At 43.5% G+C, this 27166-nt stretch overlaps 2 long non-coding RNA genes across 3 annotated transcripts in view; one reads left to right on the top strand and one right to left on the bottom strand.

Annotated features, from left to right (window-relative positions):
• The window catches only part of LOC309537525, an 87216-nt gene extending 86251 nt beyond the window's left edge, over nucleotides 1–965 (bottom strand). The window contains exon 1 of the long non-coding RNA XR_014221955.1: nucleotides 903–965. This is a non-coding gene — a long non-coding RNA (uncharacterized lncRNA). The remainder of the gene's footprint in view (nucleotides 1–902) is intronic.
• Nucleotides 966–9164: 8199 nt separating this feature from the next.
• Nucleotides 9165–27166, top strand: part of LOC309537521 — a 113865-nt gene continuing 95863 nt past the window's right edge. Inside the window, exons 1-3 of one of the 2 annotated variants that reach the window (XR_014221951.1) lie at nucleotides 9165–9229; nucleotides 11280–11508; nucleotides 16168–16861. This is a non-coding gene — a long non-coding RNA (uncharacterized lncRNA). Of the gene's footprint in view, nucleotides 9230–11279; nucleotides 11509–16167; nucleotides 16862–27166 lie in introns of those variants that run through there. The other variant, XR_014221950.1, reaches the window with a different exon arrangement.

The raw sequence follows: 27166 nt of genomic DNA, 5'->3' as shown, positions 1-27166 counted from the left end.
AGATGCAGCTTGTCACACTGGCCACGTGACCCGGAAGTGTCTTCGGACAGCGCTGGCCCCCGGCCTCTTAAGTGAGATGGGCGCACAACCCCAGAGTCGGACACGACTGGCCCGTACGGGCAGGGGTACCTTTAGCTTTACCTTTATTTACTGTTTATGGCTTTTGTAATTATGCAAATCTTGTTATGCTGTAAGCTGCCTTGAGCATTGTTTTTTTAACTGTGGAAAGGCGGCATACAAATAAAAAATGATGATGAAATGATGATAATGGGTGGGGACATGACAGAGGTGTATATAATTATGCATAGTGTGGATAAAGTGAGCAGGGATGTATTTTTTGTCCCTCTCTGAAAATCTGAGAACCTGTGAGATTCAAGACAGACAAAAGGAAGTACTTCTTCGCCCAGTTAAACATAGGATTTACTACCACTAGATGCAGTGCGGGTCACCAACTTGGACTGCTTTAAAAAGGGACAATTTATTTATTTATGACATTTAGATCCTGTCCTTCCTCTCAAAGGAGCCCAGGGCAGCAAACACACAGAGAGAAATTAAAAAACAATATAAAAACAAATTTAAAACATTTGAAAACTGTTAAAAACTTCTGAAAGCAAGAAAAACACAATAAAGCATCCAAGGCAAATTTAAGAACAGGCATAACCGAATCATGTGTCTGGATACAGAGATCTTTTCTGCAGGTGTCTGAAAGTAACAATTAGGTGCTTGCCTAATGTCAATAAGCAGGGACTTCCAAAGGACAGGGGCTGCCACCCTCAAAGAGTGATTCCTTACAAGTGAAGAGCAAACATTGTGTAGCACTTAAGTGGAACATCAGTCAAATTAATCGAGGAGAAAGAAGGCTACCAATGGCTACTAGTCATGATGAATATAGTCTATATTACCTCCAGTATGAAAGATGGTTTGTGTGGTGTTTGCCTCCTAGGATGCGTCAAGGGAAGGGTTAAAATGGGTGTGATGTGATTGGCCAGTGAGAATGCAAGAGGGGAGTAAAAGATAGAGTGGGAGGTTTTGAAAGTCAGTTGAGGTTTGGGAGTTGGGAGTTGAGGGTTGTCAGTTGGGAGTTGAGGCTTGGGTGTTGGAGAAGGAAGAGGGAGGCTTAGGTGTGGGTTGGTAGAGTTGTATTGTGAGAGAGTGAGAGGAATTGTTAGGTTGAGTCAGATAGATAGTTGGAATAATCAGTTTGGAGTTGTTAGGAAACTGACAAGAGAAAAATATACTGTAACCATACGCTTGTTCCTGCATTTAAAAATAAACTTGATTATTTGTTTATGTTAACAACTGTCTGGACTCCGTGTGTCCCCGTGAGCAGCGGGGTGGTGGCAGCGAAGAAAGCTAACCGCAGTGGTGGCACAGGGTCAATAGACCGTCAATAGACCTGTGTGATCGCCACAGTTTGCCTCTGAATACCAGTTGCAGGAGAACAAGAGCAGGAGCAGTGCTGTTTTTCAAGACAAAATGGTGCTGGAACGCACCTCCCTCAGAAGACTCACCCCAGAGTCCAAAGAGGAGGTATTTGGGCTGGGGGGGGCAGGTCTCCTTGCCAGCCAGAGGGTAGTTGAGGCTGCTCAGCTGAGGCAAGTGGAACCTTCCTTGCCTGAGCTGAGCAGCTTAAAGCCCCCCCCCACCTTGTGTGAACTAGGACAGCTGGGGGCTTGCTCAGCTGAGGCACAGCTTCCCTGTGCATCAGCTGTTAGCTGGGTGGTTGAAGAGCCTCAGCAAAGCCCCGCTGTGCCTCCAACTCATGAGGAGACCCTCTCTGGAGCCCATAGAGGATGTCCCCTTAGTGCATGGGTAGGCAAACTAAGGCCCGGGGGGTTGGATCCGGCCCAATCGCCTTCTAAATCCGGCCCGTGGATGGTCCAGGAATCAGCGTGTTTTTACATGAATAGAATGTGTCCTTTTATTTAAAATGCATGTCTGAGTTACTTGTGGGGCCTGCCTGAAGAAGAAGAAGAAGAAGAAGAAGAAGAAGAAGAAGAAGAAGAAGAAGAGTTTGGATTTGATATCCCGCCTTTCACTCCCTTTAAGGAGTCTCAAAGCAGCTAACATTCTCCTTTCCCTTCCTCCCCCACAACAAACACTCTGTGAGGTGAGTGGGGCTGAGAGACTTCAGAGAAGTGTGACTGGCCCAAGGTCACCCAGCAGCTGCATGTGGAGGAGCGGAGACGCGAACCTGGTTCCCCAGATTACAAGACTACCGCTCTTAACCACTACACCACACTGGCACACTGGTGTTTTTACATGAGTAGAATGTGTGCTTTTATTAAAAATGCATCTCTGGGTTATTTGTGGGGCATAGGAATTTGTTCATATTTTTTTCCAAAATAAAGTCCGGCCCCCCACAAGATCTGAGGGACAGTGGACCGGCCCCCTGCTGAAAAAGTTTGCTGACCCCTGCCTTAGAGCTCTGGGGAGGGTTTCCTCATGAGCCAGAGGTGCAGCAGGGCTTTGCTGAGGCTGTTGAGGTCTCTCCCCACCCTTCCAGGGGTCACCTGAGAGGTGCTGGAATGCTGTTCCAGAGCAATCCGGCTGAAAAAAAAATCCCTGAGCAGGAGAGTGTAATTGCACACACATTCTCTTCTCTTCCTATAGGCATCTGGTTGACCCCCTGTGGGAACAGAAGCTGGACTATATGGGTCTCTCTGGTCTGATCCAGCAGGGCTCTTATGTCCTTCCTATCTCTGAAGGATCCTGCTCCACAAAGACCCTCATCCCTGCATCTCTGGTCCCCTGTGCTGGTCCTTGGTGCTGTCTGCCAACCACATGGTCCTGGGCCAATGTTGGAAAGACCCCCAGCCTTCCTCAGATGATAAGAAGAGTGCTTGTTTCCATTCCCGAGAAATAAGATGGCAGGTGGTTTAAGTTTTAAGCAAGACTTCCCCTGCTACCCCCTTTTCATTATATTTGACATGTTGTAGCCTGAGTTTTGTAACAGACTTGTAGCCTATGGCATCAGACAGGGGAGATGAAATTTAGAGCAAACATACACAAAAAGAAAATGTACAAAACATTGAATTGACAGCTTGCTGAGGTAGCTTTTTGCCAGACCAGCTCTAGCACAGTCACTGCACGTTGATGTACAGTAGTTGACATAGCTTTGTTGCAATGTGATGGGATGAAATCACCATTCAGTGTTCCTAATACCCTATGATTTGCTATATAAAGAGGATGAGGGGGAGTCCAGTACTAACAAGTGTTACAGCACACCACAGTGCACAGAAAAGCACATAGGGATGACTTTCTGAGCTACGTCTTCTTAACGAACAAAATATCTGCACCAGCACACTAAAAATGCCATAGGTCCTTTCCCCTGCCTTTCTTCCAAACCATCACTTATGGATTCCTGGGTATTTTTGCTCTTCTAGTTGGAAAAGCAATGCCTGGTTCCATTGCAATGTACAGCAATGATGCTATAAGGTGCTCATTCCTATAAATCCTCTAAAAGTCTTGAAGGTCTTAGCTAGGGAAAGATCACCCCCAGTCTAGCTCTTCTCTTAGCATTGGATCACTAAACCAGGGTTTCATGATTTGGAATAGGTTTACAGGTTAGAGTGGGGTACAAAACCTCAGGTTTGTATAGGGTTGCCAGGTCAGGGGCATCCCAGAACCTGAGATTTCAGAGCCCAAACCTGAAGCCTCAGGGTGGCCTCTGGTGATGTCCTGGTAAGGTATAGAATGTAGTCTATTGTACAAAAGGAAGTATCACATTTGTTGCTCTGCCCACTATCATGTAGCTACCAAAAGGTTTTCCTAAAGGAAATGCATTCCTTCTACTGAAAAAGGTTATCCACCTTCGTGTTAGATCATGGTGACTGAACACATTTAAATCAGTGTCAAGTTCAGAAAACTTACATGATCATGATCACTGATAACCTTTAAACTTCATTTTTATTCTGAATTTTCTAATCTTATTGTACTTTATATTTATACGCCACTTAGTTATTATGGATAAATGGTGGTATGGACATATTTTAATACATAAGCAAAGAACACAAACCACTTTCAAACAGTTTTATATAGGTACTGTAGTTTGGTTGTGGACTTATCCATCTGAGGGGCAAATATTTCTTCCTTTCTTCTTTCCTCGTTTCTTTCTTTTCTTGCATTTTGCTCATTGTTTTATTTAAGGCTTTATATCCCACATAATTATTCATATTTCTAAGTGGTCTACATAAAAACAATCCAGAGAAAATGAGACAATAAAACAATACAAAAATTATCATAAAACTGAACACCACCTTAAAACACCTGCTGGAACAAAAAAGTCTTAGGTGGCATTCAGACAGCACTTTGTAGCACTTTCCTGATGTTTCCTTACCTGAATTTTTTTTCGTGTCTTATGTGATCTTTCACACAATGTAACAACCATTTCTAGAAATCTACTGAAATCTCGTAGTTTAGTGCTTATTTCTGTGTTATTTGCTTTCGGGAGAGGGGAGTTTGTGACTGTAACCCAGAGAATTGTGTGAGCTTTGTGCTGCAGGGTTTTCATGGCTCATGCCACAAAATTGGGAAGGGGTATATCCCAGTATACAGTTCTTTCTCATGATGCGATCATGCACATAAAGGGTGGCGACATATCTGATGATGTCTGCTGTTGACGTATGCTGTTGTCTACTGGTGGTGTAGCAGTTAACAAGCCAGAGTTCCAAAAATGCAACAGGCAGTGTAAAGGGAATATTAGAAACTGGTACAGAAGCATTGGCATTAGAACAAGGAAAACTAGTGCAATAGCCCCACATCTGAATGCACCCTTAGTTATGCACCTGAAGTTCCACCTTTCTTCCATCATGGCAACCAAGGCAGAGTGCATGTGGCCTTCAGGCATTCACCTATCTGGGCACTGACCTGATCCAGACCTGCTTAGCTTCAGCAAAGTGGTGACCTCATATGCCTTCAGGCCATATCCTGGAACAATATGTTAAGTGATGAGTGTCCTGATTATAATTGGAGACTGGGGGCTCTCCAACTCACTCGTTCTCTTCTTGTCTCTTGAATGTCTACCTCCTTCTGATGTTGCCTTATTCTTTCTTTACAGGACATCCTTTAAAATATTGCACAAACATGGCATGGCAATAGCAAGGCTATTACTACTGCATTGATGATGACACTGAGTCTAGAGCTGGTCATCGCAAACATTCAGAATAAATTGGTCAAACATCTTGTCCTAGGGACTTTGACAAGGTAAGAAGACAGAGGCAAAGTTGGATATTGAAAAACCACAGATGGGTCTTCCTCATAATGTTGCTAACTTTGTGGCACATTCAACACTGAAATCAAGAAGGAACCAATGTGCATTTTAAACCAGGTTGGTAAGCTGTGGCACTCCAACTCCCATCAACCCCAGCTAGCATGGCAACAGTGCGCCAACAACCTCTGGAAGCTCACAAGTTTCCCACCCTTACCTCAAACTAATGGCTTAGTTCAGAGGGTTGAAGAAGAAAATATCCCTTCCTAGCAGAAATGAGAACCATCTTGGACCCTGGAAAAAGGAAACTGTCTCTATGAGGTAAACTACTGCATTGCTATGCAGCAATTGCAGTTGAGCCGAAATGATCAAATCAAGTTGCTGTCTCTTGGGATAAATTTAACAGGTAAATCAATTAAATATAACTCAGGGAGACCTCAGAGCATTACAGTGAGCTGCCTCTGCAATTCACAAGTGAGGATCAGGGAAAGATTTTGCCCTAGTCTCTGTTGCCTGCTTTTCCATGGAGCTTTGAAAGCTAGGTGCACACTCAGACCTGCGTTTATGAGCCACGGCACTGTGGTTTAATAATTGACAAGTAAAGCCTTCACTCAAAGGATGGGAAGCATCTTTGCATCTTTGCCCTGCCACGTTTAATTTTTATTTTAATTACACTTTTAATTTGTTGTTTGAAAGGTTTTTATGCACCACCCAACAATACTGAATGAAGACTATATTATAGAAGATAGAGAAGACAAGAGAAGGAGCTCATGGGAATGATTTGCCTGTCAATGTGTAGACAGAGGACCATATAACACTCTGCGGAGCCATAGTGAATCCTAATAATAGGCATATCTCTGCTTTTCCCAGGGTGGTACCGGGGAAGAGAAATGTGATTGCACCCACTGGAACTGCATGTGTTCATCTGAAGCTGTGAACAGAGCATGTTCACCAGGATTGGCCCTGCTGTAGAGTGAAGCAGCTGCCACAGGTGGCAAATGCTGGGGTGAGTGATGATATGTTGGAGGACAGAGCTAGGTCCTGATCTGTGCTCCCTAAGTTAGCCTTTTGCCCTCAGGTGAAATAGAGGAGATGCTACCATTAAAATACACAGCTGAAAGAATGCTAGAAGTGAGATACCGGAAATATTTTGAAGGCGTAAACAAAGAAAGATTGCATGATTAAGTATGGACCCTGGCTATAAGCTCAGATAAAGCAGAAACCATGTTGTTGTTGTTTTAAGTAACTTTCTATTTAGCAAGATTTTATTTTTCATGTAAATGAGGAACGCAACATCCACATGATCCTGTCACAATCCACCAACATGTGGAACTGTCTCTCAGTATCTCAAGAATAATTTAGATGGCAAATTTGTTCTTCCAAAAGAGCCCCAAATGCCCAGGTACAAGGACAAAGGCATCCTACTTCTGAACTTTCACTGATGCGCAAACTCTGTAGAACTCATATGACTCACTTTTAACAACATTAACTTATTTTTTCCTTTGTATATTCTGTTACATCTTAGTTTGTTAATTAAAAAAAATCAAGAAGAATGATTGGCTTATGTATGTGGAGTGGGAAGTCCTAAAACTCAGGCAGCAAAAATGTTTTGGGGCAGCCCTGCTATTCTCTCTCTTGGAAATTGGAGCTATGCCTTCCTGCATGTTCATCTTCCCTGTCACATGAACAGAGCTACTTATTATCACCAGCAGTACACAGGGCCACCACCCTTCATTGTCTCAATGGACATTTTGCCTGGGAGAAGTGCATGTTGGGATTATTAGTCTGCCGAGTACCATTCAATCCTTTCCTGCAGGATTGTGCAAGAATATGTGTCCTTTTGCTCTGCTACTCTGTTTATTTTCATTATTAAAGATCTCATTTGATCTGCTTGTCATTTGCAAAAACTGCATGTACTGCTTTCATCCAGGGGTAACCTGTGTGGTGCCCTCTAGAAGTTGTTGTTGGACTACAAATCCGATCAGCCCTAGCTACCAGAACCCATGGCCAGGGATAATGGGAGATGTAGTCCAACAACATCCATATGGCACAACATTGGCTACCCTGCTTTATTCCAATATTTATTTTGTTGCTCATTCTTGTAGATTTTTGTCTTTGAACTTACTTTAAAATATTTATTTCAATTTTCAATGCATACAACACATGAAAAACAATTAGAACAACAACATGAAAAACAAAATATAAAAATTAAAACATATGAAATAAGTACATTTGTATATGGGTAGAGTTTGCAATAATTACTTCTTTTCCCTTGAATTTATTGTTTAAAAGTACAAGGAGATGGATAGAAGAAGGTCTAAATCCAGAATAGGGAACCTGTGGCCCTCTAGATAGCACCAGACTCCAGCTCCCATCAGCCCCTGCCAACATTGTCAATGGTGAGAGATGATGGGAGTTATAGTCCACTGGTTCCCCATCCCTAATCTAAATACAGAGGAGATGAGCACCGTTAAAAAGTATTATTATAAAATCCAAAGGGGGCAGTCTTATATATCATATAACCTTGGAGCAATGATGAGGCAGAAACTTGCATTTTAATGCAAATCATTATGTGAACTAAAACACAAGTGTCCTTCAAAATGTGCTTTTCTCCTAATTTTGCAATGTAGCTCATTGTATTTGGGGAAAGTGCTTGCAACAGGATGCGTATTAGGTAAAATTGCATATAATGATGTGTAGGAGAAATTTGCATTAAAATGCCGTTAAGAGTTTTCATGAAAGGCCTTGAAAGTGTGCAAATGTGGAAGATTCAACTTAAGGTTGGAAAGATGAGAAAAAGAAAGAAACCGTAATTGACAGAATATCCTATCCCTAAGGGGCAAGACCCCTGCTCAATTTCTCTGAATGTTTCTTTACCCTTAAACAAAGTTATTTATTTATTTATTTATTTATTTATTTATTTATTTATTTATTTATTTACATTATATCCCACCTTTCTGCCAATAAGCTCAAGATGGCACACATGGTTCTCCTGCTCTCCATGTGAGCCTCGCCCATTGAGATAAGTTAGGCTGAGAGACAGTAGCTGGCCCCACATCATCTGCTGGGCTTCATGGTTGAGTGAGGAATTGAATCATGGTCTCCCAGGTGCGAATATATGACACTGGTTTGTTGGAGCGGACTATCTTTCAAATATAGGGTGCTTTCTGTGAAGTAGGAACCAGAGGCCATCATAGGTGTCATCAGGAATATAGCAATGGAGAGGAGAGGCCAAATAAGTGACGGAGAGGAAACCATTGGCACGCTGTGTATGCTACAGTTGCTGAATTAATTTAACACCTTTTCTAATTTGAACTGGAATTCAGCAGGAGTGGAATGCAAGTAAAGCCTGAGGTAAAGTCAGGAAAGTGCTCCCCCCCCCCATACAAAAGTTGATTTTTAAAAAAACAACAGTTCTGACAGTTGGATAACATCATCCTAAAGGAAGCAAGCTAGCTTAAAGAGTAAGAGGCGGGCTGTGTGGTCCACATAGCTCTGTTCTCCAACCCATTCCCACAATTACTTGTCCCCTCAGCAACTGCTGCCTGAGGCAGCCACCTCACTCTAGCAAACAGTAGAGACAGCTCTGAACGCAGGGCAGAGGAAAACAGAGGAAAATTAAGGAAAGGAGCAGGGAAAATCTCATCCTTGCTCAGTATAAAGCACATTCATCTGGAGAAATTGTAGGGTCAAAATTTCTACCCTCCTTCCTCCATTTTTTAGGCTTTTGAAGCAATACCTTTTGATTTTAATCCAATTGGTTTTTGTTTTGTTTGTTTGTTTGTAAGGTTTCGGGGGGGGGGGGGTTGAGAGAGAAGTGCAGGCAGAAAAGCTTCCAAAATGTTCTGCCTGGGAAATAGATGAATGCATATGGTCTGAGAAAGAGTTAAGTGTGCCCTTTCATAATAAAAAAGCAACACACACACACACACACACACACACACACTGCAGAATGGATGGGATCCAAGTCCTGGCTGAGAGAAGCAAGACTCTGAAAGGCACAAATCATCTTGAAGTTCAGTGAGTTGATAAAGTTATTAAAGAGAGGGAGGCAGGGAGATTGAAGACGAGGAAGGGGTGGCGGCAGGAGGTGACTTTGGTAGTACCTTAAGTCTGTGCAAAAGAAGAAAGAGGAAAACCAGAACAAGTCTGACAGGATAACAATCTATAGCAGCCCCGATTCCCTTGGGGTTAGAGAGAGAGAGAGAACAGCACAAACTCCTTTTCTTCGGCTGCTGTCTTGTGTTCTTGGCAAAAGCATCTTTGGTTTTACTTGCACAAACTTGGCTCTGAGGTTTCTTTTACTGTTATTATTAGCAAGTAGGAGAAGCAAGACCTTCATCTTGTTGGCGGGGAGAAGAGAGTGAATCAGGCTGTAGCTTAAGGGTGGGGCCGAAAATGCCCCCAGATCGGCCATCGGGCCATCTGCTTAGCAACAGGATCCTGAAGGAAGAGAGGGAGAGAGAGGAAGGCCAAGTGGAGCAATTCTACAGTTGGGCCAAATTCCAGCATCTTGGTGCCAAGTGCTGAACTTTCCTGCCAAGACAACAAACAAGGGCACTTTAGAAAAAGCCTCCAGAGTAAAATATTTTTTCTACTTCTCCCTCTGCAAACTTCTTTGCCCTGGCTGTGCAAGTGATCAGTTATGCTTTCATTACACAAGTTCAAACAGGAGGATGCAGTTATATATATATATAAATTCTTTTCCTTATAGGTTGGAACAGTAGCTTCATATGCACAGTGCACACACAGTTCAGCTCAGTCTATCCACGCTAGGACCAAAATTGCCATCCACAATTCTCAAATGACCTGAGTAGCTGCTATGATGATGATGATGATGGCTGTGCACCAGATTTGCCAGAGGGCTGAGTGAAATTGGGCATATTCGGAGGGCCTCTCAAGCAGCTTCTTCATCTGATCCTGCATGGTGATGCATGAGGATCTGATCCTGCACAGCGCCGGTGGCTGCTCCTTTGGGGGCAGCTGTCCTTGCACGCAGAGGAACTGCTCACAAAGGAGCTGAGGTGCAGTACAGTACAGGGAATATTATGCTATTCAGTTTATTTATTGAATTTGTATCCCCATTTTTCTCCAAGGAGTTCAAAGTGGCTCACCTTTCCTCAACCCGTAAGGTAGTTTAGGCTGAGAGGCAGTGAATGGCCTAACATCACCCAGTGAGCTTCATGGCCAAGTGGGGATTTGAACCCTGATCTCCTAGGTCCTAGTCCAACACTCTAACCGCTACGCCACACTGGTCTTCTACTGTCAGACCCTTGGCTCACCTAGCTCAGTACTCACTGCTCTCAACAAGAGAAGCTCTCAGACATCTCAGACAGAGGCCTTTGCCTTCACCTTTGCCTGATCATTTAACAGGAGCTGCCAGTCATGGAAGCTTAGAGCTTCTGTATGCAAGGCAGGTATAAGGACAAAAAATTATGGAGCCTCTTTTTGGGGGTTGTGACTGCACAGTACTAATAACACAGGATCCTAAATCCTTATTTGTCAACATAATAGCCTGAGCTTTTGAGGTGTCCACCAGTGGAGTGAGAAAAACCCTAGAAGATATGGGGTTTATTGACTTCTGGATTAGAAGGGCCATTGGTTCCATTAGGTACAATGTGTAAAGTACACCACAGTTATTTATACTTACGGTCATCAACACGTATCTCACAACATGGCGAGCCATTTCATAATTTCAACAGCCCATGTTCTATTAAATGCCATACTAATGTTTTAATAATGCTTTATTAAAGGGTACAAAAATTGGGTCAGTACTTTCTGGTGCATGGCCGCCCCATTGTTTTTATTACAGTTTGCTAAAGAATATATCACATAAACTTCCCAGCCATATATATGAAGCCATTTCATAACATGCTTTGCACAGACTGTGATTAAAGCTGTTAGCTTGATCTGTAATTACATTTGCAAATACATTTTTATTGAGTTATGCAATGGGGGGGGGGATTAAACTTGCCAAAAGCATAATGGATTATGTAGCTTGAATTCCAGAAAAGAATGGAAAGAGAGAATACAGAAATCTATATCTTATAATCTAATGCAACTTCTGCAGGGGCCCAGGTCTTTGGTGTCACATGTAGGATATGAAGTGAACCATTGAGTAAACATAAGTGCATAAGAAGAGCCCTGTGGATGGATCAGCGAATCAGTCTGAAGGTCCATCTAATCCAGCAATGGGTTCTCACACTGGCCAACCAGATGCCTGAGGCAAGGTCACAAGCAGGAACTGGAGCGCAACAACGCTCTTCCCATATGTGTTCCTCTGCAACTGTTCTTCAGAGGTAGGTAGAACACAGCCATCATGGCTAGTGGCCATTGATAGCTTTATCCTCCATAATTTTTTCTATTTCTTCTTTAAAGCCATTTAGGTTGGTGGCAATCACTGCCTCTTGTGGAAGCGAATGTCATAATTATATGTGCTGCATGAAGAAGTACTTTCTTTTGTCTGTGCTGAATCTTCCAACATTTCGTTTCCATGGATGTTCTAGCATTATGAATGGGAGAGAAACCTTTTCCATATTGTGTAAATTCATAGACTCTTATGTTATATGCCTCTTACTTGCCTTCTATCTAAACTAAAAAAAATTTAAAGCAAGACTAAAACCCTAAGAAGCAGACACGCATGGTGAAGACCCATTTATCAAGCTAGCAAAACCCTCCAGGGCAAATATTTCATTTCAGGTAAGATATAGCAATCTATATACATATATAGTGGGGATCCTCAGGCCCATGAGCTGAACGTGGTCCTCCAGGACTATCTGGCCACTGGGACTCTCCTCAGGCCACTCCCCCTCCCTAGGATACACCCCTCTTCCCAGACCCCACCCTTGTTGGCTCTGCTCCATGTTTGCCTGGAGTAGTGGTAGGTGAGGAGGTGCTCTGAGCACTTTTGCCTCTGAGTCACACCCACCACTGGCACGTGGCCCCTGGAAGTTTTCCCATGAGGGAATGTGGCCCTCAGGTTGAGAAAGGTTCTTGGGATAGGCACATGTCAACAATATATAAGAAAAAGAAATGAATTTGTATGTTTGTGTGTGTATGTATACACACACACACACCTACGTACACACAAACCTAGCAAAATAGTTCAGAGGATAATGCCCAGAAAATAATGACTCCTGATAGCTGAGACTGTTGTGCCTAGAAAATGACCATCCTTATATTTACTTACCACTTTAAGACCGCATAATTTAGTTTGGAATATACAACCAGAGGAGGTGGGAGGAATAGCCCATTTTCTCCCATTTCACTTAAATTCCAGTAAAATTGAAGTTCACCCTTGGGCCCACAGTCAAAGTGACATCTAAGAACACGGCTCCATTATTTTCTCTGTGTGGAAAGTTAATACCATTGCAATAATGATAGATAATACGGTGGGTTGGACAGTTGTTTTTAGTAATGTCAAGAGCTGATCAGGAGTATTCTGCAAGGGTACTTGAGCCTGAATGGAACACTTGTGATGGGAGCTAAGAGGCCTGAGCTCAAGCCTTTAGCATATTTTAACTGTGCATGTCTGATTGCTCTCAGTGGAAGTGATCTGCTTTGTTTTGAGCGGCTTTCTAAACACCTCACTTGAGCTCTTGTGCTCATGCTAAGAAATAAAGGAGCCACCAGCCTTATTCCAACAGGACATCCTTTCCAAGTGAGATTGCTCATACCAGTCTGGTGCATCCATGCACAGAGAACTGAAAGGAAACCACAGAGCAGAACACACTGTGCATCTGGGTGCTGTTTATATGGCAACAGAGCAGTTGCTTAATTAATAGTGCAAGGGGGCTGCATTTCCAGAATCCCACACAGACATTGTTTAATGAGGTAGAGAGTGATGTAATTTTGTAACGTGCTTGCAGGAATACAAAATGACTTAAAGTTGTTGCTTGGCTAATTTTGATTCAGCCGGACACACACCCTTTTTAGTTGTGTTCTCTCTCTCTCTCTCTCTCTCTCTCTCTCTCTCTCTCTCTCTCTCTCCTAAAATGTTTCCCAGTGCAAGATATGAATGAGCACTGCTGGGTAGGGTCAACTGTAAATGCTCTTGTATAATTTGTTCAATTAACTTGATGCATTTTAACCATTTTATACAATCACCGTGATCTTGTGACTAGGGTCACTTTCTTGTCTGAAGCATTAGACAAGATGGCAGCTCCTCCTAGGTTCCATGTTCAAAAACTGATCAAACTGGTAATATTGAATCTTGCTTCAACACAGACAAGTGCCCTTCACCACAGCAGGCTAGCTTAGTGGAATTGTGTGGAACACATAGCTCTATTCTGCTGTTGCCTGTCCTGCAAGTATCTACTGCTTGAGGCGACTGCCTCACACTGCCTAATGGTAGGACTGACTCTGACTAGAGGACACTCAGAAGTCAATTGATAAACCAAATTAGTGGATTGTGGTTTTGAGTGAAATGTCCAGAGCTCAGGGTGTGATCATACGACTGTTTAACCAGATTCTCAAATGAATGGAATTTGCATAAGTCACTTGAAACCAATGGACCTAAGTGTGTTTGCAGGCCATGTTTGCAACTCAAACTGCATTTACGACAACCCACACTTATCTCTTCTGGACTCAGCACAGATACATGCAACTGACATCAAGTGTTTGTCAGATCATGTGAACACAGGTTCAGAAATTTCAGGTGGTGGGATGTGAGGTCTATAGACTTTTATGAACATATTGTTGCTCCTGTTGGAATACCTATCTGGTGCAAATATACAAATATTTGGATTTCTTTTTAAAAATATTACTTTGTTAGTGTCACAGACATCATTAAATCAAGTTCATGTGGCTTTGTATGACAGACTAGGCAAGTCAAGTCAGGTTCACTTGGCTCATGGAAAGAGTTTGGTGTAGACATGTGTGATTTTAAATACTCAAAGGCAATCCCATATCTCTTGCCTTTGATGTTCTTGGAAAAACCTTGTAACACAGGAATTTATCCTACGCCGCCTTCTTCAATGCTTTGCAGATAGACTGTTGAGCTTAGGTGTGGGAGGGCCAGCATCAGATCCATGCTTAGCCATGAAACTAACTGGGTGGCCTTGAGCAAGATTTTCTTTCTGAGCCTAACTTGTCTTCCAGGATTTTTGTGAAGATCCAGGACAATTCCGATATTACATTTTTTTAAAAAAAAACACCTAATACATCTTAAATGTTATAAAGTCCAATCGCACAGTAAGCAATCAGTGAATGGTAGTTTCTAAAAGAGCAACTAGCAGCCATCCAAACTGAAACCAAAGGAGTGGGTTCCCACCCACCCACCCTCTGCCCCACCCTGCGGTCCCAATCCTGATCCCTTCCATGCCTGCTCTCTGCTTTGAGAGGGACATTCCCATTGGTGCAAAAGGGGGCTTTTCTACCAATGGGTTATATCTATTACTAGCCATAGCCAGAGTAGACCCATTGAAATGAACATCTATTAATGTTAATGGGTCTGATTAACTGAGTAGGATACATACCAATCCTAATAGCAGATGTGGTGGAGGGATTCCTGATCTGAATCACAGGAAGGCAGTGAAGGTTTAAATTCCCACTGTCCCATCCAGGATTCTAAACCAGATTGCCCCCCCTCCCCATGCTTGCTATTCTATCTGTCTGTCTGTCTCTCCATGCACACATGATAAATATATATTTGCAAGCTTATCAGCGCATGAATCCCATGAGAGTACATGAATCCTGGACACCCTGAATATCTTCCAAGTCCTTTTTGGCTGCTGTCCAGAGTTTTGGGAGGATGTGGCTTCAGTGTGGGTTGGGCATGTCCTGGGAAGTTCTTGTGCCATTAGCCTTTCACTTCTTGCAGCCTTGTAAACTGGGCTGGTCAGGTTGCAAAACTGCCAGTGAGTTTCCTGTGGTCCAACTCCCTGCCTGCCTTGTGCCAGGAACATAAGGAAGCTACTTTATATTGAGTCTGACTATTAGTCCATCTAGCACAGGACTGTCCACACTGACTGGCAGAGGCTTTTTTGGGTTTCAGATAAGAATCTCTCCCAGCCCTACCTGGAGATGCTGGGGGTTGAATTTGGGACCTTCTGTATGCAAAGTAGCTGTTCTATCCTGGAGATACAGTTCTTCCCTGATTTAGGTCATTGTCCATTTAGTCCACTTCTGTCTTTCCTGACCATTAGTGTCTCTCATTTCTTCATCTTTCCCAGAAATGCCAAGCCCAGGACCCATCCTATTCAGAACAAGCTATGTCACAAATGCATATATAGTTTTTATTTTGAAGCTATAGCTAATCTGGGTTTTTCTTAACCACCACACGATTGGCTTTTCAAAGGTATCTGCTCTAGGGAAACCAGAAATGGAACATGTGCTGGCTGATGGTTGCAAAGAGAAATTTATATAATGTTTCTTGGCACTAAGTTTGGCAGCTGACAGAATTACAAGTTTTGCCATTGCATAACCAATACCATGTGGCACCAAAGAAAAATGAATTGCAAAGTCATGTGAGGACTTCTTTTCAGAAGAACTGTGCCAATTCCTTCATTATCCTCTCTTTGCCAGCTCATAGCATCCTGTGTTTTTGCCCCTAGCTGTTTGGATCTGTTCTTTCAGGGACGACCTGGTTCCTTTCTTTGATACAGGGGAAGAAGCAGTAGCTCAGTGGTAGGGGATCTGCAGACCTAGCATAAAAATTCTCTTTTCCATCACTCACTCATTATGTAGTGTTGGGTATACTGCTCAATGAATATTTTCAGTCAAAGTGGTAGCCGACTAGTCATAACTTACAGCACAAATGAAATAATGGCCAAGCACTGTTTTAGAGGCTCCTCAATGTATTATCCCATAAGATGTAATAGATTAGCAAGAATGATGCATCTGATGAAGTTAACATTAGTTCCCAAAAGCTTTTGCCATACGAAATGTGTTAGTTTTGAAGGTGCTAGTACTATACCTTTCGTTGTTTTGCTCAAATTTCACTGTGGTCTATTTTACAGGGTTGTTGTGAAGATAAAGCGCCTCTCTGTCCCATCCACCGATTCTGTCTTACAAGTGACTCTCTAGCTCTATATTACCACTGTCGCAAGAAATGCAGATTATGGGCCACATTTTTTCCAAGGAGCAAAAGAGGGGAATCTCAAGGAAGCAGCTTGCAGAAGACTAGAACAAGTGAAGTAGGGGGTTCACCATGTGTCCTATTTTACAAAGATCATTCTTCTGTGGACATAGTCTTCCTCCCAAATACAGTGGTACCTCGGGATACAGACGCTTCAGGTTACAGACTCTGCTAACCTGGAAGTAGTACCTCAGGTCAAGAACTTTGCTTCAGGATGAGAACAGAAATCACGTGGCGCGGCGGCAGTGGGAGGCCCCATTAGCTGAAGTGGTATCTCAGGTTAAAAACAGTTTCAGGTTAAGAACAGACCTCTGGAATGAATTAAGTTCTTAACCCAAAGTACCACTGTATAGCAAGATTTGTTGTATTTCTCCTTCAATTTCATTAAATATTTCTAATGTTGCATCTAAACAGATAAATTGACTTATGCAATTTTTATGCAAATATGATAGATAGATATTGGGGTGGAGGAGAGAGGCTGTCAGTCATGGGAGAGATTCTGTTTAGAGGCTGATATATCACATGGAGCTCACTGGCAGAGGATCTGCTTTGGTTACATAAACTACCAGGTTCAATCCCTGACATCTCCAGGTAGGACTGAGAGAAAATCTTGTCTGAAACTCTGGAAAGCTGCTGATAATACTGAGCTAGGTGGGCCAGGCAGTTTGTTAGGTAATATGCAACACCTGACAAACACACAAACCGTTCAGAGTAGCTTTCAGGTAATGGCTACCACACCACAGGGAGTCTGTTATGTACTTATTTTGTCTTCTCAATAGGACAATTGTGAGTACAAAGATCTGTTTATCTGTCCAGCTATCTTGGCTATGCTTGCCACTGGTCAGCTACTTGAGTGGTACCTATCATTATTTTCTCCAATGCTCTCTGTTATTTCTGGTCACTCTCCATATCCATCATGTGAGGAAATAGTTGATTTGTGGGTTTCTCACAACAAACCACTTTGCAAATATCCAATATGCAAACTTGGAGCTGTGTTGGGAAGTTTCCATTGGACACGTAAGGCCATATTTTTAGAATGGCAGAACAACCACAATTATTTCTGACTGGAGTCAACAGGAATCTGAACTTCAGGCCCAGTCCAATAGCTATCATTCTTGCAATGGATAATTAGCACCTTAGTTTTATGTGAACACTTTGCAATCTTACATTAGAAAAAGCACTCATTTGATCTGGAATTTCTAAACCCTTTGTGGAATGTCAATCTTTTGGTGGGATGTTTCCTCATATTCAGGAACACAGCTGCCAGTCATTTTTTAAATGACAGTAAGTTCAACATGTCAGATCCAACAGCCTTTTAGAATGTGGCTTTTGGGGGTTGGGTTATTGGGTTACTGCTTTTGGTTTGATTTTATATGTTGTGGTCTTGTTGTGAACTGCCCTGAGACCTCTGGGTATAGGGTGGTGTATAAGCTGATAAATAAATAAATAAATAAATAAATAAATAAAAGAATTTTTTCCCTGGACACTTGGGCTGGCCATGTTGGGTACTGGATGGAGCAGCAAGTCTGTCTCTTTTTCTGTTCTTGGCTAGCCATCTCTATGTGTTCCTAAGTCTTTTAGGATCAGCTGGACTTGATGTTTAAGCGTGTTCTCCTTCACGGAGAGCTCGTTTTGCGGTGGGGGCCACCAGGACACTCCAAAGTTGTAGGGCAGGCTAATTGATCGTTGGCCACTGATGCGATTGGGCTTCCCTTGTTGTTGGGAAGAAGTTAATGTTGCCATTTGTTGATTGACAGCCAGAAATGCTAAAACTCCTTGCACGAGGCTAAGGCTTCCTCTTTTCACCCGTGCATTCACCGTGCATTCACCGTTCCCCCCCTCCCTAGAATTAGGGTTGTTTGCTTTGGCCTTGCAATGCCTGTCATGGGGTCGTCTGCTCTTGGGGCAGGGGCCCGGTAGGAATTTTGTCCATCTGGCTGATTGGCTGGGGCCATTTGTTTTTTGCCTACTGCGTAGCAAATAATCACAACTTGTAAGGTTGCGGTTAGGCATTGGTTTATGGTTTGGTTGGTTGGTTGAGGGGCAAGGATTGGCTGTGCCTGCCCCTCTAATGCTGCTTCTGCAAGGGATTCCGTTAAAGGAATCAGGGGCTAACTATTGCTTGTCCGCCCTGTCAATGGGGCTCGGGCCATAGCAATGAGCTCCTGGTTGCATTTGGGGAGGGCTGAGAGCAGGTTCCCTGCTCTGTCGCTACCCCCAAGTGTATTCCCCTTTTCTGACTTTCGCAGGCGTGTGGAATGTCAGTCTGTCCCCCATGGTGGGGGCAGGTAGTCACAACCAATGCCTAAGCAACCACTCACATTTTTGTATTTTAATAAAGTTGTGGCCAAAATTATGCCCAAAACCTTAAACAAAAATTTCTGTGTGGTGTTTGAGTTATTGGGTTTGGCCCTGGGGACCTCGACACACAAATAAGCAAATAGCAGAAGATGAGATTAAAATGTATTAGCAGTGTTCAAATATTTTTTGAGCATCACACAGAAGATGAAACACACTTGATCCAGGAGTTGAGCCTATGCTTCACCTGCACTGTTCAAAGCAATATACTTCCTAATACCAGCTGCTGGAAACCACAGGTTGCTTTCCCTGAGCATCTAGTTGGCCACTGTGAGAGCAGGGCTAGATGGGCCATTTTCCTGGTCCAGCAGGGCATTCGTTTTATATTCTTATGTAACCAGTGGGTGGCAATTGCAAGACCACCCACCCATTCCTTGTACTTTTCGTCATTTTAAAATGACCATTTTATTTGATGTTTCTGTCCGGTGACAGTTTTTTCAACACAGAGAAAAGCTGTGCCAGTGTAATGCTGGTGAGAGGAAGGAAAACTTGCCCGTGATGAGCTTATTAGCACATGAATAGGTTGTGTGAAGCAACCACTGAGAGCAGCAGATGGGAAGAAGAAAGAAAAAGTAGCCCATTGCCAAATTTCTCATAGAGGGGTTTGGGAACTCCTAGCTAATTAGTTAAATAATTTGAAAATATTTATTTCTTTCACAATGGAAGAAAATGATGGCCTCTGTGCTTTAATCAGCAGCATGTCTTCCTACACGGCCGTCCATGAAAAGTTATTGCTTAATTAACCCCTTTAAATGAATACCTGATAATTAATAAACCCATTGGATTGTACCCCAAGGCTGGGAGCTGAAGAAGCCTCCTCTGTTCAAGTATGAAACGAGAAACCATGCTGAACTAATGGGAAATAATTCCAGTAGAAGGCAAACCAATTAGGATTAGTGAATTCCATTTCATTTAAAGTTTCAAGATACAGAAGTAATTTATCTAGTAAATTAATAGTGTTAGTGACTTTTCTAATATATTAGCAAGTGTTTCGTATCAAATTAATGAAAACCAAACTGGTTAATACAGAATGAGACTTATTATAAAGGTATAAATGTTATTGCTGTGATAAGATCCAAATGGTTAATATTAAAAGGTTCATGTTTCTCTAATGGATAGCTATTTTTAATTTTTACATATGCCAGAGCAACTCAATTTTATTAGTTAAATAAATAAATTTGTCAGTGCGGAAAGACCTGTTTATTTTGGCATATGGTTATGTTCTCCTGAATTTGGGGTTAGAAGAAGGGCAGCCACTTCCCATCTTATATAGCCAGTACTTATATGCATGGGGGTGGGGACATATCCCTCAGTTAGAGTGTGTTTGAAAAGAACAGCAGTGAACACTTTTAGCTTCAATATATGACCTTAATAGAAAGAAGAATAAACACCCAGCATTTGGGTGTTGGGTCCTATCACTATGCACATGATATCCAGCCCATGACCCCCATGTTTAACTGATGCCAAGGAGTCTGTTATCTGGACCCAGTGATGTGGGCTTGCAAACTGAAACTCAGACCAGACAAGATGGAAGTACTGTTGGTCAGTAGACAAGTTCAGTGGTGTCCAAACTTTTTCAAAGAGGGCCAGATTTGATGAAGTGAACATGTGTGAAGTTGTTGAGCTTTTTATGATTGCACACCACACAAATTGTTGGGTTTAACTTACATTTACACTTAGGTGTTGAGGAGACAGAAGAGAACAGTGACTGCGGTCAATCTTCAAAGAAACAAGCTCTCTGCTATTATTGGCATCTCCTTTCCTGGGCTGCTTCAACTCCTGAGACTCCACAGCAGCCTTTGTCAGCCTGTTGCCCTAGATGATGGAGACTACAACATGCATGAGAACTGAGGCATGATTCCTCTCCCCTCCTGCTTGCATGCAAGTAGGAAAGGGATCGGGGCTGCTCCAATGGGGAGGCTTCATGCTGCCTAACTGAGAGATCCCCGCCCCCTCCTGCTTGCATGCAAGTAAGTAAAGGGAAATGAGGAAGGGGAAACGTGGCGGTTGAGGTCAAGGCAGTGGCCGCCTCTCTGCCACTGCCATCAGTGCAGCATCAACGTCCCAAATGTGTACTGTAGCATTTATTTATTTAGTCACGCCCCCCTGGCTGACCAGATTGGTCAACCCAAGGTGTGATGCAGCCGGGGACTCCCTAATGGTGCGGGGGCTAGCCCTGCGCCCCACACAGAGGGGAGAGGTCGTGATGAGCCCGCAAAAAGGAAATGGCTTTGGTGGGCAGGTGCTCGGGGGCTGCAAGAGATTGCTTTTTCAAAATTGCCTGGGGGGCCATTTGAAACCAGCCCAAGGGCTGCAAGTGGCCACTGGGCCGGACTTTGGACATGCCTGGACAAGTTGATTCAGGATTGGGGGTCCAACCTGTTCTGACTAGGGTTGCACTCCCTCCAAAGGTTTGAGTTCACAGCAATGTTGATCCTGGGAGGTCAGGTGATCGTTGAAAGATCAGATTGGGTAAGGGATGTAGCTCAGTAGTAGAGCATCTTCTTTGCATGGAAATGCTCCCAGGTTGAATCCCCAGCATCTCCGTTATGTCTGGGAGAGACCCATGCCTGAAACTTTGAAGAGCCTATGCAGGTCAGGGTAGACAATACTGAGCTAGATGGACCAGTGGCCTGACTTAGTATGAGGCAGTTTCCTATATTAGCTTCCTGTATTCCCATACTTTAAGAAATCTATTTTGAAAACACGTGTACAGTGGTACCTCGGGTTACAGACGCTTAAGGTTACAGACGCTTCAGGTTACAGACTCCGCTAACCCAGAAATAGTACCTCGGGTTAAGAACTGTTTCTGAAGCAAAGCTAAAGCCTTTGTCATCGTTAACTGGCTGCAGTGTTTCTCTGGGTCCCCAGAGACAGAGGGACAGGGTAGTTGGTACCTGAGACACCTCCTGGACCTACAAGCCACTTCCTATGTGAGAGCTGTAGAACCATCCCATTCCAACATTTGTCTCTGCTGAGGTGCCCAGACAGTGCTGTAACAAACAAAGACACTTTGGATCACACCATGTTCTGAATCTGAATCTGGAAGGTGGGGAGTTTGAAGCACCCCTCTTTTTTAGAAGTACAATGTCCATACAGTTGCCTCAAAGGGACATGCCACATTCATCCCTAACAGCAACTTGTTTTACTCAAGAGACATTTGAGCGTGAAGTAGTGGGTTGTTCTGGTTAGAATATCCTTGGTGAATTGATTCTACTCATAAGAGATGCCAATGGCAATTAACACTCTGCATTTGAATATTTCCGTCTTTTCTATGTATGTATTTATTTATAGAACCATAAGTGTGTTCAATGTTTTCCAGAGTACAAGCAGGGTTGCAAGCAGCTGTGTAGCCAACAGGATCTTCTGACTCTGGTGTGCTATTTGTATTGAAGGTCCCAGCCTGGTGCTATGTGTTTGTGTGTACAGTGGTACCTTGGGTTACATACGCTTCAGGTTACAGACTCCGCTAACCCAGAAATAGTACCTCGGGTTAAGAACTTTGCTTCAGGATGAGAACAGAAATCGTGTGCTGGTGGCGCGGAGGTGGCAGTGGGAGGCCCCATTAGCTAAAGTGGTACCTCAGTTTAAGAACAGTTTCAGGTTAAGAACAGACCTCCAGAACGAATTAAGTTCTTAACCCGAGATACCACAGTAAAGGTAAAGAGACCCCTGACCATTAGGTCCAGTCATGGCCGACTCTGGGGTTGTGGTGCTCATCTCGATTTATTGGCCGAGGGAGCCGGCGTACAGCTTCCAGGTCATGTGGCCAGCATGACTAAGCTGCTTCTGGCGAACCAGAGCAGCACACGGAAACACAGTTTACCTTCCCGCCAGAGCGGTACCTATTTATCTACTTGCACTTTGACGTACTTTCGAACTGCTAGGTTGGCAGGAGCAGGGACGAGCAACGGGAGCTCACCCCGTTGCAGGGATTCGAACCGCTGACCTTCTGATTGGCAAGTCCTAGGCTCTGTGGTTTAACCCACAGTGCCACCCGTGTCCCTCAGCGCCACCCGTGTCCCTGCCACAGTATTGCAATGCAATTAATGAATATGCTTTCTTTCACAAAACTCAAGGTAGTATTTTTTGGGTTTTCAAGCAAGCTGTCACCCCGGTAGTGATCAGACCCAGACCTCTTTAGCTTCATCAAGGTTGCTCCATGGTGTGTCTTCAAAACCAATTCCTGGGGCCATTTTTTGGAAGTAGTGATGGTGATGATCAAACTTTAGATACTGATTGGCAAAGCAGTCCTGTTGTCATAGTGAGGAAACGCAGGCAGAAGTTGCTCTGGCTGGCACCAACTAGGCAGTGGCAAAGCTGCATGCTCTGCTACCGGGGGCAGATAGCAGGTGGGTGCGTGGCTGGCGCCCCGGGAGAGTGGCATGCATCCCAGGGGTGTGGTACGCTGCCCGTGGGGGCGTGATGTGCCACCCGCAGGGGTGTGGTGCGCGTTCTAGGAGCGTGACACGCCATGTGAGGGCATGGAGTCACGTGCGTGCACGGGTGCATGACGCGTGTCGGGGGTGGGGGTGCCACGATGGCACCCTACCAGAATAGTGGTGCCGGGGGCAGTCCACTCCCTCCACATCCCTGTTTCTCTGCCCATGCAGCTAGGCCATGAGTGTGGAACTATTTTGAACCAGAGGACCATATTCTCTTCTGGACAACTTTCTGGGGGCCACATGCCACTCTGTTTTCTGGACATTTTTAATGTCCCTGTAACATAGTGCTCCTGAGCAGGTTGAATTAGTTTATTCCAAAAGAAACCCAGGAACTCAGTTTTCTGCTGTTGGAATACAGGTAGGAACGTGCTATAGCTCAGCAATGGAGCACCTGGTCAGTGTTGCTGCTGGTCATTGTAGACCAGGCATCCCCAACCTTTGGCCCTCCAGATGTTTTGGACTAAAATTCCCATCATCCCTGATCACTGGTCCTGTTAGCTAGGGATCATGGGAGTTGTAGGCCAAAACATCTGGAGGGCTGCAGGTTGGGGATGCCTGGTGTAGACAATATGAGTTACATGGACCAATAATCTGATTTAATATGAGGCAACTTCCTATTTTCCTATGTTATAAACATTGATCACAATTAAGAGGATTGCTGGAGTCACTTCTCTTAGCATCAATGATGTAAACAATCCTGATGAATGTTATTTCCCAAAGTCCCTGGAAATTGTCAAGCCTTGAATTCTCGATTTACAGTTTGTTACTTGAGCGGCGGTAAAAAGGCAAGCATTTAATACAACACACCGCCTTGGATCCTTGCCTGATTCAGTAATACAAATAATTCCAGCCCAGGAGAGCTATTGACTAAAATGAAATTGTCCGGAGATGGAATGCAAAAGTTGCCCACAATTTGGCAGAATTTCTATGCAAGAGTGTCCAAGGATTAGGATTATGCAACCTCAGAGAGGAGAATTTCATTAGCTTGTTCTTTTTATCATGCTCTTAAAACAAGATACAATAAAGTGAAATAAAATGTAACGTTAAATATTCTGAGAATTGCAAAAGTACTTGTTTTTTTATTTATACTTGGTGTTGATTTCTATAGCTGGGTTTGCATGCACTAGGGAATGCCTGTGAGTTAATAGCAGTTTAACTGTGATATCATCCAACCCATAGAATCTAGGCTGAACTGAAACTGGCTGAGTTTCAGTTCACATATTGTTTCAGAAAGTGTGAATTAGGTAAGTTTAAATGCAGACTGATTTGAATTTCTCCCTGATCCGTAGATGTGAGAGGTATTTGCTGAAGAGAGTCATGTAGCCGAGGCCATTGCAAGCTGTAATTACAAGTGAGAAATGACTATGAGCTATCTACTTGTTGCAAATCTAATAATGAGACATTACTGGATAGAGTTCTGCCATGTACTCTCTCCCGCAATCCCTGTCCCAGTCCCACAATCCCTCCTTTTTTCTCTTTGATGATTAAAACAGGTGCCGTAGCCCTGCTGCTTTACTTTTAAATGTGGAAAACCAGACAGAGACATAGAAACTTGCAGGCCGAGTGCTATTACGGCAGTCTGTGATCTCGGGTAATCTGATTAGTCTGATCAGACTCTTAGATACACGCTTCCTTTTCTCTCAAGGGATGTTACATCACTTAACCACCATACTGCAACATTACACAAATTGCTTTGTTAACTTAAGCCGGCTTGGCATACAACTTTTTTGGGTTGCTTTTTCGGGGTGGTTATTGTTGCTTAAATGCTTTCTTCCTGTCTTGCTGGCTGTCAAATGATAAATGTTGAGGGTTGCTCTGTTTTGCATGCCGAAGTCCTATCTGCCAAATATCTGCCAACTACCTGCCTACCTGTCTGTCTACGCACTCTTAGAGCTTTGAAGCTAGCAGCAGTCCCAAACTGAGCAAGGAGTCCTGTCTATATTAGAGTGCTTTAGACTTACGAGATGCCCTTTATTGTTCTGGTAGAACTTTGCGGTCCACCAACTGGAGCCAGATGTGAGATTGGGGTTCAGGAAGGGGCACACAGAATATCAGAAAAATGTGTCTTTCACAGTGTTTTTCACAGTGGCCTGCCATGTATCCCAATCAGAAGTCACCAGCAGGACTGAAGCACAGTCATGCAATGGAACTTCCTCTCTCCTCACCTAGGCTCCCAAATTCTGCTCCAGAGGGTCCCCTAATGGAAGGGCTGTGCTGGATACAACCTAGCATCAACACTGTAGGTCATGCACAAATCATTTTACATACAAATTCTTCTACTCCAGTCAGGGCTGGATTTAGGTTGGATGAGGCCCTAAGCTACTGAAAGTAATGGGGCCCTTTATATATCCAGCTTTTCCCAGTAGTGATGTATGGAAGTGAGAGCTGCGCTATAAAGAAGGCTGATCGCCGAAGAATTGATGCTTTTGAATTATGGTGCTGGAGGAGACTCTTGAGAGTCCCATGGACTGCAAGAAGATCAAACCTATCCATTCTTAGGGAAATCAGCCCTGAGTGCTCACTGGAAGGACAGATCCTGAAGCTGAGGCTCCAATACTTTGGCCACCTCATGAGAAGAGAAGACTCCCTGGAAAAGACCCTGATGTTGGGAAAGATGGAGGGCACAAGGAGAAGGGGATGACAGAGGACGAGATGGTTGGATAGTGTCTTCGAAGCTACCAGCATGAGTTTGACCAAACTGCGGGAGGCAGTAGAAGACAGGAGTGCCTGGCATGGGCGTGCTCTGGTCCATGGGGTCACAAAGAGTCGGACACGACTAAATGACTAAACACAACAACAAATATATCCAGCTGTCCTTTGTCAACAACAAATTGTTGCTGTTTTTTGTGTTGAATACATGCTATATGGTAATTTATGGACCTAATAGGTATCTAAAGCCATTTTATTTGTTTTTTATCTTATATTTTGGAAATGTACATCCAGTTTTTTTATTCAATTTTTTGGGGGCCCCCCAAGAGAGTAGCTATAGCCCCAGACTATAGCTTGTTTAGCTTATACGTAAATCCGGCACTGACTCCAGTTTCCCCTCCAAGCTTTCTTGGTTCCACTTTCAGCAGCTTAATTTAGAAGGAAAAAATGTATTTCTGTTGTTCCTTCAGTTACAACTGGGAGTCAGAAGTCCTTTCTGAACTACTGCAAATCACCTGAAAATCTAACAATAGACCCTGAGCAACTTTTTGCCCAGTCCTGATTTAATAGTCTTCCCTCATCTGCTTGACAAGTTCAAGGTGTAGCCTAGAAACTAGAAAGGTGGGGGCAATGGTCTATCCAGCAGTTTTTTTGCTCCTTTCACAGTGCACTTAAAAATTGCTAGAGGATTCAGAGCGCCATTTAATGAACTATGTGTGTGCTTTACAAAACAAAACGTGTATCGAATGCTATCTCTACTCACAGTAGACCCATTGGGGTTAATGAACCTGAATAACTTGGGCTCATTAATTTCAATGGGCCGACTCATTTCTAGGTTTGCATTGCTACATATAGATTAGCCTATGCAAATTCTATGCAAATCTGTGTCCTCTTAATTGGTCTTCCTAAGTAGCTTATCAGGAAGGAGATTTACTTCTTGGTAGCAGCCCTTTTTAGGCCATAAATTCCCATCTGCTTCATTCCCACCCCTACTTCTCTGAAAATATATGTGATGTCCAGCAGCTTTTTCCGAAAGAAGTCTTCCAACTATATTCTTGCACAGAACCAAGATGAGCTGATTTTGTGGCACATGGTTTGGCAAAGGAGTAAAAAGTAAGGGAGGGAGAAGGAGAGGGAGAACTTGAGACTGTGGCTGTCAATGACAGGAAAGGAAACTTTGGGAGAAAAGACGAAGCATCTAATGATTTCCTTAAAAAGCACAAGAAATCAGAGAAGCCAGGAAATGCCATCCAAGCCAATATGCTTGCCCATCCCAGTTCTTAATCCCATTCAGCGCTGATGACACATGGATCAGGACTAGATGACATGCCAATAAAAGGAAAGAAGAATAGAATGGAAAGGAAAGGAAAGGAAAGGAAAGGAAAGGATATCCTTCTGGTAACCATTCAAGAATGCAGATTTACAAAC

The sequence above is a fragment of the Podarcis vaucheri genome (assembly GCF_965113315.1).
Source record: "Podarcis vaucheri genome assembly, chromosome: 7".
In the NCBI taxonomy this organism is placed as follows: domain Eukaryota; kingdom Metazoa; phylum Chordata; class Lepidosauria; order Squamata; family Lacertidae; genus Podarcis; species Podarcis vaucheri.
This window is presented reverse-complemented; position numbering and strand designations above follow the sequence as displayed.